The sequence below is a fragment of the Nannospalax galili genome, unplaced genomic scaffold (assembly GCF_000622305.1).
Source record: "Nannospalax galili isolate Female #2095 unplaced genomic scaffold, S.galili_v1.0 scaffold389, whole genome shotgun sequence".
Classification (NCBI taxonomy): Eukaryota; Metazoa; Chordata; class Mammalia; order Rodentia; family Spalacidae; genus Nannospalax; species Nannospalax galili.
The window spans coordinates 2678709-2695568 of record NW_008360310.1 but is presented as its reverse complement, the minus strand read 5'-3'; the positions used below and the strand labels follow the sequence as shown (position 1 = coordinate 2695568).

The 16860-nt window shown below is 44.0% G+C and overlaps 1 pseudogene; it reads right to left on the bottom strand.

The window, feature by feature from the left end:
- Positions 1-955: 955 nt before the first annotated feature.
- On the bottom strand, positions 956-2165 carry LOC103727017 (annotated as a pseudogene).
- Between the last annotated feature and the right edge of the window lie 14695 nt (positions 2166-16860).

Below are 16860 nucleotides of genomic sequence, written 5' to 3'. Positions count from 1 at the left end.
TCCCCTGTGTTCGTGAGGGTCTTAGGACTCTGGTCCTTGACTTGAAGCATCCAGGCTCCTTGCCCTAGTCTTTCTGACCATGTAGGTTGGCAATCCCCTACTGCCTTCCTGACACTGTCCAGTTCCTATGGATCAGCCTGTCCCCTCTGCGACCAGAAGACTCCTTCCTTCGTGCAGCTTGCTCCCAAGAGCTAGGGTGAGCCATTTCTCATGGCCCCGTGGTCTGAGGCAAGCATTACTTCATCACCAAATGCTTAGAAAAGCATTCTCCACGAAACAGCCCCCTTTCTCTGTGAGCTTTCTATTTCCTCTTAAAACTTCCCCCTTTTTTTTTCTGTAGGCAGGGTCTCTCTGTAGCCTCAACTGGCCTGGAACTTGATATGTACACTAGGCTGGCCTTAATCAAAACTTCCCTTTTTTAAAATGCTTTTTTGATATGTATATGTGGTCAACACAAATTAAAACTTTATTTCAATGGATACCAGGGTGACTGCTGGAAAAGTGCTGGTAACATTTTATGTGTGTATATTAATTATTGTTATCCCAAATTCTATTATCCTATATCTATACATACTATAAAATTCAATGAGTTTGAAAGGTAAACAGGAAGTGTGAAGCATCCTTGCCACACTTCCCTTCCACCTGACCTTTCAGAGGCTTTCTCTGTACTCAGACATGTCTCTGCCTCCCGCTCTTCTCCTCTCCCACCTCTATCTCTATATTGTTCTGTCCTCTGACCAATATGTTCTTTTTTCATTTTTATTTTTATTCTCCTTAAAGCTTTTACTTTGACACATCAGGGAAAAACCTTACAGGTTCACATGGAAAAAATAGACATGATCACAGAGAAGCTAACCAGTCAGCAAACACTGATGCCTGCCTGTCAATGCCTATCAGCTAATGTTAAAGTTGAAGTTCTGAGAGTTTGACATGCTACAGGGCTAAAAGGAGCAAATTAGTATTCTCCTTCCTCATTCTCTCCTTCAACAGAATCCACACCAACCTCCTCATAATTTTCTCCAGGGTAGCCATGTCCTCACCGGCCTCAGAGAACTCCCCTTCCTCCATGCCCTCACCCACATACCAGTGCACAAAGGCATGCTTGGCATACATCAGATCAAACTTGTGGTTGAGATGGGCCCAGGCCTCAGCAATGGCTGTGGTGTTGCTCAGTATGCACACAGCTCGCTGTACCTTGGCTAGGTCTCCACCAGGTGCCACAGTGGGAGGCTGGTAATTGATGCTGACCTTGAAACCAGTGGGGCGTCAATCCACAAACTGGTTGGTTTTGATGGTGGCAATGGCAGCATTAATATCTTTGGGAACCACATCACCAGGGTACAACAGGCAGCAAGCCATGTATTTTCTATGGCGAGGGTCACATTTCACCATCTGGTTGGCTGGCTCAAAACGTAAGCTGCTCGTGGTAGGCTTTCTCAGCAGACATGACTGGGCATATGTGGCCAGAGGGAAGTGGATTCGGGGGTAGGGCACCAGGTTGGTCTGGGCTCTACATTCAGGGCTCCATCAAATCTCAGGGAAGCAGTGATGGAAGATACAATCTGGCTAATAAGGTGGTTAAGGTTAGTGTAGGTTGGGCACTCGATATCAAGGTTTCTACAACAGATGTCGTAGATGGCCTCATTGTCTACCATGAAGGCACAATCAGAGTGTTCCAGTGTGGTGTGAGTGTTGAGGATGGAATTGTAGGGCTCAACGACAGCGGTGGAAACCTGGGGGGCTGGGTAGATGGAGAACTCCAGCTTGGACTTCTTTCTGTAATCAACAGAGAGCTGTTCCATCAGCAGGGAGGTGAACCCAGAGCCAGTTCCCCCACCAAAGCTGTGGAAAACCAAGAAACCCTGAAGACCTGTGCACTGGTCAGCCAGCTTGCGAATTCAGTCCAAGACAAGGTCAATGATTCCCTTGCCAATGGTGTAGTGCCCACAGGCATAGTTATTGGCAGCATCTTCCTTGTCTGTGATGAGCTGCTCAGGGTGGAAGAGCTGGTGGTCAGTACGAACTTCATCAATGACCACGGGTTCCAGGTCCACAAACACCGCCCTGGGCACATGCTTGCCAGCGCCTGTCTCACTGAAGAAGGTGTTGAAGGAGTCGTCTCCTCCCGCAATGGTCTTGTCACTTGGCATCTGGCTGTCAGCCTGGATGCCATGTTACAGGCAGTAGAGCTTCCAACAGGTGTTGCCGATCTGAACACCAGCCCGGCCAACATGGACGGAGATGCACTCGTGCACATCTGGTCTTAAGGAGGTTGGCGGAAACGGAGGAAGTGAAGGGAGGGCGACAGAGATCTCCCACTAACAGACTGCCAGGGAGTCAGGGAAGAAGCTCAATATGTTCCTTATCCAAGCCAAAAATACTCTAACTTTAAAATTTTATTTATTATTTTTATTTTATGTGTATGTGTGTATTGCCTACACGTAGGTGAGTGCACCCGTGTAGTGCAATGCCTGCGGAGGACAGAAGAGGCTGTCGGATCCCCTGGGACTGTAGTTACCAATAATGCCTGCAGAGGACAGAAGAGGCTGTCGGATCCCCTGGGACTGTAGTTACCAACAGTTGTTAGCTGTCATGTGGGTGCTTGGATTCAAACCCGGGTCTTCTGCAAGAACAACCAGTGTTCTTAACCGCTGAGCCATCTCTCCAGCCCACATTCTTTTTTTTTTTTTTGGTCTTTTTGAGACTGTTTGATATTATATTATTTGGACAAATCATAATTTATACCAAGAAAACAAAATGTCTTAATAGAATATCTTTTATTTATTCTTTGACAATTTCATACCTATAAACAATGTATCTTGATCATATCTACCCCTAACTTCTTCCTCCTACTCCTCCAGCATGACCCCTACCATCTTCATGTCCTCCCCTTGGTCCTGAGCAGGTAATATAGCCACAAAGTTCATGAGTGCAGTGGCCATGCCATGTCCCAAAGACAGCTTTTCACAGCACTCCTTCCCATCCTCTGGCTCTTAACATTCTTTCTGCCCTCTCTTAAAAATGCTCCCTGAGCCCCGGGGGGAGGTATTGATATAGATGTCCCATTTAGGACTGAACACTCAATAATCACTTGTTCTCAGCACTTTGACCAGTTATGTGTCTGGTTAGCTGCTGGCCACTTCAGAGAGAAGCTTCTCTGGCCAAGGTTGAGAGCAGCACTAATCTATGGGTGTAAGCATAACTATTTAGTGGGCAGTTTGTCAGCACATCCATTTAGCAAGAACACAGTGGTATGATCCCCTCTAGGGCCTATTTACACAGATTCAAGTATATTTATGAAAAATTCTTAGAAATCAAAAAGTATATTCATTTTTAATTAAAAATGTACGTTTATATTTTGTGTACGTATGTCTGTGAGTGTGTGTATGTGGGGGAGTGGTTCAAGTGTGCCACAGCATGTGTGTGGAGGCCAAAAGACAATTTACAAGAGTTGGTTCTTTCCTTCCACTATGTGGGTCCTGGGTATTGAACATGGGTCATCAGGTTTGGAGGAAAGCACTTTTACCCGCAGAACCGTCTTGTTGACCCTATTTTTAATTTAATAAATTGTTGCATTTCCCTCTACAGAAATATACAAGAATACTATCTTTGTCAATATAGCTTACAATAGTTTTTTTGTGACTTGAAAGTACATTGTTGGGACTGGTGAGATGGCTCTGCGATTAACACTGGCTGTTCTTGCAGAGGACCTGGGTTCAGTTCCCAGCACTCACATAGTAACTAACAACTCCAGTTCCAGGGCATTTGACAACTCTCTTCTGTCTTTTGTGGACAACTCCAGTTCCAGGGCATTTGACACTCTCTTCCGTCCTTTGTGGGCATTGTACAACATGGGTGCACTTAAATACATGCAGGCAATTCAGTCATACACATAAGATAAAAATAATAAATGAAATATTTTTTAAAAGTATTAAGCATATAATTTTTTTATTTACTATTTTTATTTTATGTGTATACATGTATTGCCTGCATGTAGGTAAGTGCACTCATGTTGTGTAATGCCTGCAGAGGACTGAAGAGGCTGTTGGATCCCCTGGGACCAGAGTTAGGGACAGTTGTTAGCTGCCATGTGGGTGCTGGGATTCGAACCTGGGTCTTCTGCAAGAACAGCCAGTGTTCTTAACCGCTGAGCCATCTCTCCAGCCCTAAGCATATAATTCTATGTTTAGAGAATTTATGTTTCTTTTTCTATGAACATTTCATGTTTTTACCCATTTTTTCCCAAATGGAACAATAGTATTTTTCTTATTAATGGGTAAAAGTTATTCATATTTTAAGGAACTGTGTTCATAGTAGGTTTGTCTTGAGGAATTAAAACAGTTTTAATGTAGCTAAGTTCACTTTTCTTTTAAAAAATATTTATTTTTAATTTTTATGTGAATGAGTATTTTGCCTACATGTATGTATGTATACCATATGTGTCCTTGATGCCTGCAGAGGCCTGAAGAGGGCACTGGCTCCCCTGGAACTAGAGTTACAGATGGTTGTTAGCCACCGTGTGGGCACTGGGAGCCAAACCTGGGTCCTCTGCAAGAGCAGCCAGTGTTCTTAACCACTGAGTCATTTCTCTAGGCCCCAGTTCACCTTTCTTGGAACATATCTGTGTTTCTGTCATGTTTGGGAAAACTAATTGGAAGTCATTGCAAAAGTCCTTTCATGATCTTTTTTTCCTAATAATTCTAAATGTAAAGCATACAAACTTTGCTCCATCTGGGGTTTGTTTTGTTATAAGCAGTATGATAAGAATCCAGCTTCTGGGGCTGGGAAGATGGTTCAATGGTTAAGCACTTGCTTCTCTTGCAGAGGACTTGTGTTTGGTTCCCAGCACCCACATGGCAGCTCACAATCATCTCTAACTCCAGTTCCAGGGGATCCAGTGCCCTCTCCTGGCATCCATGGGCACAGGCATCCATGTGGAACACATACATACACACTGGCAAAACACTCATACATATAAGTTTTTTAAAAACAATAAAAGAATCCAGAGTTTAGTGTGATGGCTCATGACTATAGCACCAGCACTTGGGAGGCTGACACAGGAGGATTGCTGCAAGTTTGAGGTCGACCTGAGCTACATAGTATGTTCCAGACCAGCCTGAATTACAGAGTGAAATCCTGTCTCAAAAATAAATAGATAAACTGGGCGTGGTGGCACATACCTTTAATCTAGCGCTCAGGAGGAATAAGCAGGCAGATCACTGTGAGATGGAGGCCAACCTGGTTTACATATTGAGTTCCAGGCCAGCTGGGGCTACAGGGCAGCCCTATCTCAATAGATAAATAAATGATAACCAAAAACAAAGCAAATAAAAAAATACAAGTTATTTGTGTGTGTACACGTTTGTGGATGTATGTGTGTGTGGGTGCACATGCATATGTATGTGTGCATGTATGGAGGCCAAAGAACTTTTGGGTGTCATTTCTCAATCCCTGGAACTCTCCAAGTAGGTTGAGCTGGCTGGTCAGCAAGCCCCAGGGATCACCCTGTGTCTGTCTCTCCTGTTCCTGTGTGGAGATTACAGAGAAACCACCTGTGCTGGATAGCTTCAGTTCTCTACTTGACATACCTGGATAGAGGGAACCTCAATTAAGGAATTACCTCCATTGGATTGGCCTACGGCCATGTCTGTGGGACATTCTGTCAATTGTTGAGTAATGTGGGAGGGCCCAGCTCACTATGTGTGGTGCCACTCCAGGGCAGGTGGTCCTGGATTGTATAAGAAATTAGGCTGAGCATAGGCCAGGGAGCAAGCCAGCAAGCAGCATTCCTCCATGGTCTGTGCTTGAGTTCCTGCCTCCAGGTTCCAGTACTGGGGCTATGGGTGTCTAGAAACCACAACCTGCCTTCATTGGAGCCTCTCAGACACCCTGTGAGGTTGTGTGTTCTTTGGATTATTTTGGTTGTAAGAAGTGGAGACTCACTGAGGCTGGTGCAAATAACCAGGGGAATTGTGAGTATTTTTATATTTGGAGCCATGAATCTGAGCCACAGCATCAGAGGGGTGCAGCAGTCAGACCTCACAGGCAGGCCTCAGAGGTTTGTTTTTGTAAGTCGTACATCATTTATGTAATTTAAAAACATAAGCATATAAAACTCCTTTTACGAGCTTGAATGCATGTATATTTAAGGACCTATAGCAAACAGAATGCTGGCTTTTGACCAATGCTGGGAAGGAAAGAGGGTACATGTATCAGGAGCAAAGTGCAAAAAGAAAGAAAGAAAATCAACAATAAGCTGGGCATGGTAGCACATGCCCGTCTTCTCAGCGCCTGGGCGGTGGAGGCATCGAGGTCATCCTCAGCTACACAGTAAGTCTGAAGCCAGCCTGGGCTACATGAAACCTGTCTGAGAAAGAAAGAGAGAAGGAGAGGGAGGAAAAGAGAGAGGGAGAGTGGGAAAGGAGAGAGAGGAGAGAGGGAGAGAAAGGGAGGAAGAGAGAAGGAGAGAGAGAACAAATAGAGCGGTCTTACATTGATGGATAAGAGGGTACTATATATTCAAGAATGGATAAGAGAGAAAGGGAGGAAGAGAGAAGGAGAGAGAGAACAAATAGAGTGGTCTTACATTGATGGATAAGAGGGTACTATGTATTCAAGAATAGGGGTTCATTTATGTTGGGGTATTTTAAAAATTAAACAAGGTTGGCAGGCAAGATGTCTCAGTGGTGAAAGTGCTGGCTGAGCAAGTCTGGTGACTTGATTTTGATCCTCGGAACCCATGGTAGAAGGAAAGAAATGACTCCTGAAATTTGTCCTTTGACTTCCACATACATTTCATGGTGTGTACATATACATACACACAAATAATGATAATGATAATAATAATAGGTAATAACAATAAGAATAAAGAAGAAACAAAAACATAAAGGGCTGGGGTTATAGCTTAGTTGGTAGAGTGCTTGCTTAGCTTAGCATTCATGAAGCTCTGGGTTTCATCCCCAACACTGCATAAAACTAAGTGTGGTGGCACATACTTATTATCTCAGCCCTTGGGAGGTGGAGGGAGGACGATCAGGGTCATGTTTGAAGGTAGGCCGGGTTGAATGAGACCCTGTCTCGGAAAAACAGAAAACAATTAAACATCAAAATGTAAGACTCCATGGGGCTGGCAAGATGGCTCAGTGGTTAAGAACACTGACTGCTCTTGCAGAGGTCCTGGGTTTGAATCCCAGCACCCACATGGCAACTCACAGCCATCTGTAACTCCAGTTCCAAGGGGATCTGATGCCCTCTTTTGTCCTCCATGGGCATGGCACGACACAAGTGTACTTACATATATCCAGGCATAAACTCATACACATAAAATAAAAGTAAATAATTTTTTAAATTAAAAATAATGTAAGACTCCAGATGCTGGACCATGATATGAGAAGTAGGAAGCTAGACGGAGATAAGCAAGGCTGCAGCAAGTATGGAGGCTTTGTATGAAGAAGCTGATGACTGGAGGAGAGCCAGCCTTGCCAGTACTGTATCAGTCAGGATAAAGTAGTTTATGCTGTAGTAACAAATGACCCCCAAGCCCACCATCACAATGCTTAATACTGAAAGGCAATTTCTTACTTATGACTTGTCCTTTCAGACTGATGGGAACTCTGCTCCATAGAGTCTTCAAGTGGCTTTGATCCAAGCAGATAGTGGCTTTGTCTCTGTTTCTGCTGTGGTTGGGGTCTGGGCCTGGTGTTTCCAGCTTCTTGGCCTCTTATTCAAATAATACCATTGTTCAGAGATGGGAGTATGTGTAGCCTGATGCAGGCAGAGGTCCAGGAGTTCTGAGGTTGCAAGGAGCATTGTTTGGAGAAGAGTGTGGGTATAGTACTTGCAGATGAAAGAACTAGGCTGCCAAGTGCATTATTACAAGAGGGGTGTGTGTATAACTCAAATCAAGTAGGGTCCCATGGTACTGAACTATCTCCTATGTTGCCTGCCTTGCTGTGATAGTCAAGTTCATCTCTTTGATGTCACTTGAAATTTTCTTTTAAAAAATATTTATTTATTTTTATTTTATGTGTATGTTTTGCTGGCATGTATGTAAGTGCACTCATGCGTGGCTAGAGGAGGGCATTAGATCCCCTGGAACTGGAATTACAGAAGGTTGTTAGCCACCATGTGGGTGCTGGGAACCAAACCTGGGTCCCCTGCAAGAGCAGACTCTTTGTAAACTTAGTGTTTTTAACCATTGAGCCATCTCTCTAGCTCCTCACTTGAATTTTTCATTGGCCATTGGAAATCACATTGTACATGTAATCTTTTTTTAATCTTTTGGGGTTTTTTTCGGTCTTTTGAAATAGGGTCTTCCTGTAGCCCCAGCTGGCCTGGAACTCACTATGTAGATCAGATTGGCCTTGAACTCACAGAGATCTGCCTGCCTCTGCCTCCCAAGTGCTGGGACTACAGGCATGTGCCACCATGCCCAACCTTGTACATGTAATCTTAAAGGGATATAGCTGCAGTTAGGAGGCAGAAGCTGGGGAATCTCTGTGAGATCAAGGCCAACCTAGTCTACATAGTGAGTTCCAGACAGGTTGGGGCTACAAGGAGACCCTGTCTCAAATGATAATAATAATAATAATAATAATAATAATAATAATAATAATATAAAATAAATAAAATGAAGAAAAATGGGGACAGAGGACACAACTGTCATCCTACCATAAATAGAATTAATGATTACCATAGTCTATAGGAATATGAAGCACAGATTGTGTTAACCCTACTCTGAATTTTAAAATAGGGACTGAGGATGTAGCTCAGCTGCTTGAGTGCTTGCCTGACATGAATGAAGCTCTAGGTTCTATCCCCAGCACTGTGTAAAGCTGGATGTAGTGTTGCATGCCTGTAATCCCAGCATTAGGGAGTAGAGGCAGGAGGATCAGAATTTCAAAGTCATGTTAAACTATATAGCAAGTTTGAGGCTAGTCTGGGTTACGTGAGATCTTATCTCAAAAAAAAAAAATTAGATCAGAACTTGGAAACAGTCACTTTGGCTTATAAATGGGCTGATGTCCCCTGGGGGACAGCTACATTCTGATGATGCCAGTCATCCACATCTGCACTGTAGGTCTGAGTGACTCTCCAAGTCTTTTGCAAAGGCTTTGCAATCACAAACAGACAGCCACCCTCAGTTCCTAAGGTGACATGCCAACCCTGATCTTTGCCCAAAAAAATCTGGCCTCTGTAATTACTGTTTTGCTTTTCTTTATTTTTTCCCCAATCCAAAGAGCTATAGTATAAACAGCTGTCTCAGTAAAATAAAGAATAGGGACGTATTGTTCTGGATTTTTAAGTTAATACTTTAATCTTGACTCCATGAACTCCTACATATCATTGAGATGCCAACCAATCCTGCAAATGGGAGTAACCAAGTCCATGTTTTTCCACCCAGCTCAGAGCCTACCAGTGTGATTCCATGCACTCTCTCTGAAAAGCTCGGAAAGTAATTTTATAAGATTTCCAGATTGACCAACAAGTAAATGTCCCACAGCCATTTTGAGTGATAGCCTTCTAATCCCACAGAAATAAACTTTAGATTATTAGCCTTACAGACTTCTAGAACATTTTTATATGATGCGTTGTGTTTAGACCAGAAATTTATTTTTTCTTTCTCTTTCCTTCCTTCCTTCCTTCCTTCCTTCCTTCCTTCCTTCCTTCCTTCCTTCCTTCCTTCCTTCCTTCCTTCCTTTCCTTTTCCTTCCTTTTTTTGTTTGTTTGTTTGTTTGTTTGTTTGTTGCGGTAGGATCTCATTTTGTAGCCCAGGCTGGTCTGTGACCATCAAGCCCAAGTTGGTTTGAGTTCATAGCCATCCTCCTGACTCATAGCTTCCAAAGAATGAGCCATCACATTGAGCTAGATAACAATTTAAAAACTGCCCACCTGGGTTACTCCGCAGGAGGCAGAGGCTTACGTTTATCATGAGAGAGATAGTAACAGAGTGGGTATGGCTGTGCCTACCACATTTGCCCTCCAAAACCAGATACTGTTTGGCATCCATCCAATGACTAAAAGGAGGGTGACCCTATTTGTCCTCAGCTCTAGAGAGGGGCTCGGCTCCGATTAGTATAAATCAATGTGTCTCAGTCTTGACACTACTGAAACACAAGGCTGAATTGTTCCTTGTTGTGGGGTTTTGTGTATGTATTTCTGGCTGTTTAGCATCCCACGCTCCACTTGTAACAACCAAAAATGTCTCTAGATGTTGTCCAGTGTCTCCTGAGGGGCCAACTCTCACCCAGTTAATGTGAGCCAGCTGCAGTAATCCCATTTGTCTTTCTAGGGAACTGGTTTAAGAATGCCTATGCCATCTGTTGGCTAATGAGATTAAGGAGAAAGAAAGCTGCTGAGGGGTCTCAGGAAATGTCTTTTCCTTTTGAATTTGGAAGAACAAGACCCAGGGCCCTGTGAACTAATCCCAGCACTTGGGAGGTAGAAGAAGCAATATCCACAAGTTTGCAGGGAGTCTAGGCTGCATCCTGCTTCAAAAGAACAAGGGCTGAGGATGTAGTTTAGTGGCAAAGTGCTTGCCTAGTATGTGTAAGAATGCAGGTGTGACCCCCCCTAGCACTTAAAAATAAACAACAAGAATTAAAACAAACAACCCTAGGGCTGGGAAGAAAGTCCAGTTGGTAAAATGTTTCACACGCAAGCATGTGGGCCTGAGTTCAGTCCCAAGGTGCTGCATAGAAATGGTGGTGGGGGCTGGAGAGATGGTTCAGCAGTTTACAGCACTTCTTGCTCTTTCAGAGGACCCAAGTTCAGTTCCCAGCATCCACAGCCACTTGTAACTCTAGTTCCAGAGAATATGACTCCCTTTTCTGGCCTCAGACACATGCACACACTTGGCATACATACATAAAGTAAGAAAAAAATCTTTCTAAAAAGAAAAAGGTAAGTGTGGTGGTGTGTGCTTGCAATCTCAGCACAGGGGAGGTGGAGACAGGCTGAGCCCTGGGTCAGTGGCCAGCTAGTCTAGCTTACTGCGCAAATTTCATGCCCATGAGACCCTGTCTCAAATCAAACCAAACCAAACTTAATTGAACCAATCAAAGAAACAAACAAGCTAAGTGGACAGTGTCTGGGAACCAACATCCAAGCGTGAATTCCCCTCTCCTGAACACACACACACACACACACACACACACACACACACCACACACCTAAAATGAGAGCCATCTCTTTTCTCTATCTCTGAATCTCATTTGTGGAGAGAACCCGGATGCATCACAGTCATCTCACTACCAGTTTGAAGATGACACCGATTCAGTGAATGAAGCAGAGCCAAGAGGTCTTCAGAGAAGCTGGGCCACAGTCCTGACGCACTGGGCCTGGTGCCAGGCCCACCACTAGGGAACTTTTGAACTGAAACAACAAATCTCCCTATTGTTGAAGGGAGGGTGTTCTGTTACTTGCATCTGAAACCGTTCTGACTGAATTCATCAGTAGAGTATGGCACACCCCGAGAGACACCATCAGTCTACCAGGCCCTGGCTCCCTCCTGCTGAGACAATCACCATCGTAATTATAGGAGACACATTTCCCACTGTTGAAGGAGGTTAGCTAGGCTGCTTAGGGTTCTGGCAACTTCATAAGAATTTGGAGCTCCTGCTGTAGGGGGTAGGAACTGGGCAGCTCTAGAGATAAGGACCAGTTGTGCTGCTGGGCCAGGAAGAGATACAAAGATCAGACTGGCAAAGGGTCAAACCGGTGCGCGGTGGCGGGGGGGTGGTGGTGGTGGTTTGCTGGTTATTTGTAGCCCCAGCTGTCCTGGAACTCACTATGTAGACCAGGCTGGCCTTGAACTCACAGATCCACCTGTCTGCTCCAGAGTGTGTGTGCCACCATACCTGGCTTTTACTTTTACATTTTTTTTTTTTTTTTAGACAAGTCTTACCACATAGCCTTGGCTATCCTGGAACTCACTATGTGGACCAGGCTGGCTTCAAACTTACAGAGATCTGTCTGCCTCTGTCTCCTGAGTGCTAGGATTAAAGGCATATACCACCATACCTGGCAATTTTACTTAAATTTTTTTTTAAATTATGTGTTGTGAGTATTTTGCCTGTATGTATATAAGCACATCCCTTGTGTGAAATGCCCAAGGATGCCAGAAGAGGGTGTAGAATCTTGTAGAACTGGAGTTATGGATGGTTGTCAGCTGTAATATGGGTGCTGTAAACTGAATCTGGGTCCTCTATAAGAGCGGCCAGTGCTCTTAACTCTGAGCCATCTCTCTAGCCCTCAATTTTGATTTTTTGAGGCTGGGTCTCATGTTTTCCAGGTTGTCTTTGAATTCTGTGTATCCAAAGATGACCTTGAACTGATGCCACTTTCTGAGTACTTGAGTTCTGTTCATGCTCAAGTACATACAATTTATGCAGTGCTGGGGATCCAACCCAGAGCTCCATGCATGCTAGGCAAGCACTCTACCAACTGAGCCACAACCTAGCCCGAGTCAGGTTTAGATGCTGAGACTGGCAAGGCTTGGCTGAGCTCCCAAGCACAGGAGTTCAAACATTCAGTGTCATGCTAGTTGGATCCCTGGTTTTCATCTTTAGTTGCACATTGAGATCTCCTGGGTTTCCACGCACAGATTCTGATGAAATTGGACTGGAGTGTTTTCTGGACACCATTGAAGAATACATTTTAAATTCAGTGTCATTGACGTGGATCTTCATATCAGAAAGCTTTTTTCTTAGTTCAGCTTCAGTTTTTGCTGAGTAGACACACTTGTACTTGGTACAAGAATGCACAAACTGGGGCTGGAGAGATGGCTCTGTGATTAAGAGCACTAATTGCTCTTGCGGAGGACCTGGTTTGATTCCCAGAACCCACATGGGGGCTAACAACCATCTGTAACTCCAGTTCCAGGGGATCTGATACCCTCTTCTGACCTCCACAAGCATCGCAGAACATAGGTATACTTACATACATGCAGGCAATACACTCATACACATAAAATAAAAATAACATTTTTTAAAAAAGAATGGGGGACTGGAGAGATAGCTCAGTTGTTAAGTGCCCTGGCTGATCTTGCAGAGGAACAAGGTTTGATTCCCAGCATCCACATGGTGGCTAACAACCGCCCATAGCTCCAGTTCTAGGGGATCTGACACCTTCTTCTGACCTCTGAGGCATAGCACTACATGGGTGCACTTACACACATGCAGGCAATACACTCATATATATATATATAAAATAAATAATAATAGGGGCTGGAGAGATGGCTCAGTGGTTAAGAACACTGGTTGTTCTTGCAGAAGACCTGTGTTTGAATCCCAGCATCCACATGACAGCTAACAACTGTCTATAATTCCAGTTCTAGGGGATCCAACGGCCTCTTCTATCCTCCGCAGGCATTGCACAACATGGGTGTACTTACCTACATGCAGGCAATACATGCATACACATAAAATAATAAATAAAATATTTATAATAAATAATAATAAAAGAATGTATAAGCCAGCCCAGGCTGCCTTTGAATTCATGGTAGTTCTCCTGCTTCATCCTTAGAATGCTGAGACCACAGGCATGTACCACCACCATGCCCGGCTTACCAGTCATGACATTCTATGCACATTGTACTGTGTCTTCCTTTTGACATAACTATGTGTCTCAGGCCATTCCATCTAAATGCTTAGAAAGCATCTTGTGTTTTTCATATGGTAACCAAGAAATCCCATTGGGTGAATGTGTTCTGAACTCCGAAACTAGTTCCCAAATGATCGAATCTGGGTTGGTCCTTGTCTTCCTATGGCAAATGATTCTGCAGTGTGGACCCTTACACTGCATGTGTATGCATACCTACATGAGTAATGGGATTGCTGGACCAGGGGGCAGGTGCGCTTCCATAGCTGGAGAGCTTATTTCATGGAGACTGTGTTCTCCCACCAACAATGTGTCTTTCTAGTACAACACTCAACGAAGACACCAAATGCCTAGGAAGTCTACTGTGCATGGAGCTCAGAGGCTAGAGCAAGAGGAGAGGCTTTGCGGTGTTCTATACTGGGAGTCTGCCCACTTTGAAGAGGGCCTCTTACCTCACAGTGAAGTGTGTTTCTATTATTTGATTTTACCCAGTGAATGGGGAGACAAAAACCAGGTGGTATATCAACATAGTTTGATTTGCATTTGCACTGGAATTTTCTTGAGACAGAATCTCACTCTAACCTAGGCTAGCCTTAAACTTATGACATCTTTTTACCTCAGCCTCTTGAAAACTGGGGTCACAGGTGCAAGTCACCATACCCATCTCTAACAATGGTTTCAACACTGTGGGCGACGTCAGTCCTCTTCTCAAGTCCAGTTGCTTCTTTATTCTTCTCTTGTGAACTCCGTGTCTTTCACCCAAAGGTTGGTGCATTTTCCTTCATAACTTGAAGAAACTCTTTATGCAGGAAATGAAAAATTTTTTAAATGGTGTGCACCACCATGTTTGGCAATTTATTTTTATTTATGTATATGTGTGTGTGCCCACATGAGTTTATGTGTACTATGTGCATGCAGTACCTGCTGTATCCAGAAGACATCAGATCACCTGAAATTACAGGTGTCTATGAGCTGCCTGACATAGGTGCTAGGAACCAAATTCAAGTCCTCTGCAAGGGCATTAAGTTATCTTAACTGCTAAGCCATTTCTCCAGCCCCAGGAAACGAGACCTTTGTATTTCATGTGTATTTTTGTCTAGGCTGTTTTTCAACTTGATAGACTAGGGATTCTACTGTGGGTCATTTCTTTTATGGAATTTACATTTTTAGTCTTTCTCAGAAAGGGCTTTCTCACTCTGTTTAAAAAGCAAATAGCCGGGCGTGGTGGTGCACGTCTTTAATCCCAGCGCTCGGGAGGCAGAGGCAGGCGGATCTCTGTGAGTTCAAGGCCAGCCTGGTCTACATAGTGAGTTCCAGGACAGCTGGAGCTACAGGGAGACCCTGTCTCAAAAAGACCAAAAAAGCAAATAAAGGGCCAGTAAGATGGTTCAGTGAGTAAAGGTGCTTGCCACTAAGTCTGTCAACCTGAGTTTGATCCCCAGGACCTACATGATGGAAGAAGGGCATAGAGTCCTGCAAGTTGTCCTCTGACTTCTACTTACATTCTATATCATATACACATACACACAGGCACAGACACACATACTCACAAACACACACACATATACACTCATATAAATAAATCTTATTTATTTATTTATTTACTTTTTATTTTTTGAGGCAGAGGCTCCCCATAGCTCCAGCTGTAGACCAGGCTGTCCTCAGTCTCACAGAGATCCACTTGTCTCTGCCTCCTGAATGCTAGGCTTACAGGCATGCCTTTCGACAAAATACCTGACAAAAACAACTTAAAGTGGGAAGGGCGTATTTTGGCTCACAGTTCAAGAGTATAGTCCATCATAGTGGGAAGGTATGGCAGCAGGAACATGAGGCAGCTGGTCACAGCCAGGAAGCAGAGAGAGACGAATGCTGGTGCCCAGCTGGCTTCTTCTTATTCCATCTGAGACAACAGCCCATGGGATGCTACTGGCTTTAGTCAGGGTGAATCTTCCCATATCAGTTAACCCAATCAAGAAACTCCCTCGCAGGCATGCTCAGAAGTTTGTCTCCTAGGTGGTTCTAGAGCCTGTCAAGTTGACAATCTGTATTAACCATCACACACTGTGTTAGGTGTTGCTATTGGAATTCCATTCCCTTTCTTTCCCCTGAGTCCTGCCTGCCCACCCAGCCTTTCTCCTGCTATTTCACTTTGCAGTCATCTATCTAGACCAGACTGGTTGTCTTTCCATTTTGAACAAATCAGTTTTTCCCACACTCTTGTGATCCCATGTTTGCTGTTCCAATCATTTGGGCTACATATTTTTAGTCCAGTTTAAAAAAATTTTTTTAATTTTAATTTTTTTATGTATATGAGGGTATTTCCTGCATGTAGGTAGGTGCACTCATGTTGTGCAATGCCTGCGGCAGTCAGAAGAGGGTGTTGGGTCCCCTGGAACTGGTCCCCTGGAACAGCTGTTAGCTGCCATGTGGGTGCTGGGAATCAAACCCAGGTCCTCTGCAAGAGCAGTTGGTGCTCTTAATTGCTGAGTCATCTCTCCAGCCCCAGTCCACAAGTTCTTATTCCATGGAGACTTGATCTTGTAAACAATACAAGTATATTAGGTATATTAGGTACCAGCTAAAGGCTTTGTACATCCCACTCAGGATCTCTACTTTGAAGTGATGCTCAGGATCTATTAGGCACAATTAAAGGTTTTGCACTTTCCAGTTCAGAATCTCCACTTTATAGAGGAAGAAGCTAGGGTTCAGAAAGGCCCAAGAATGTCACATGTCAGCCTTCCAGGAAACCTGCCCTTCTCAGGCTCTGTGCCTATCAGGATGAGAGGGTCAGACGATAGACCTCAAATGTGGGATGGTCTTGGGGGCCACAGTGGCCATTCCTACATCTGCTGTGACACCAAGTGTATCTGTGGACAGGTGACAGCTTGTGTATGGAGAGGACCAAACATCCAGCTCAACATCAACTCATTTATTGTCGGATTCCCCGATGTCAATTTGGCTACCATTGTCTCTCTAATTTAACTCCCATTAAACACAGAAGTCATATTTGTCAGTCCCTTTGATGTATTTTAAAAAGCCAACTTGTCCGAAGGCATTTTAAACTTTACAGTGTGATGTGTTCAATGACTTAGGTGTGGGGGAAAACTTTCAATTTTAGGACTTCCCTGGTCATTTGAACACCTAGCTTATGCTTTGAGACTTCTCTATATTATGACTCCTGACACCCTGGCCTGCTTTTCTAGCTTCTCTTGTAGCTAAGGCAGGGCATGTGACTCAGACTCTGTTAAACCACTGTAAGAT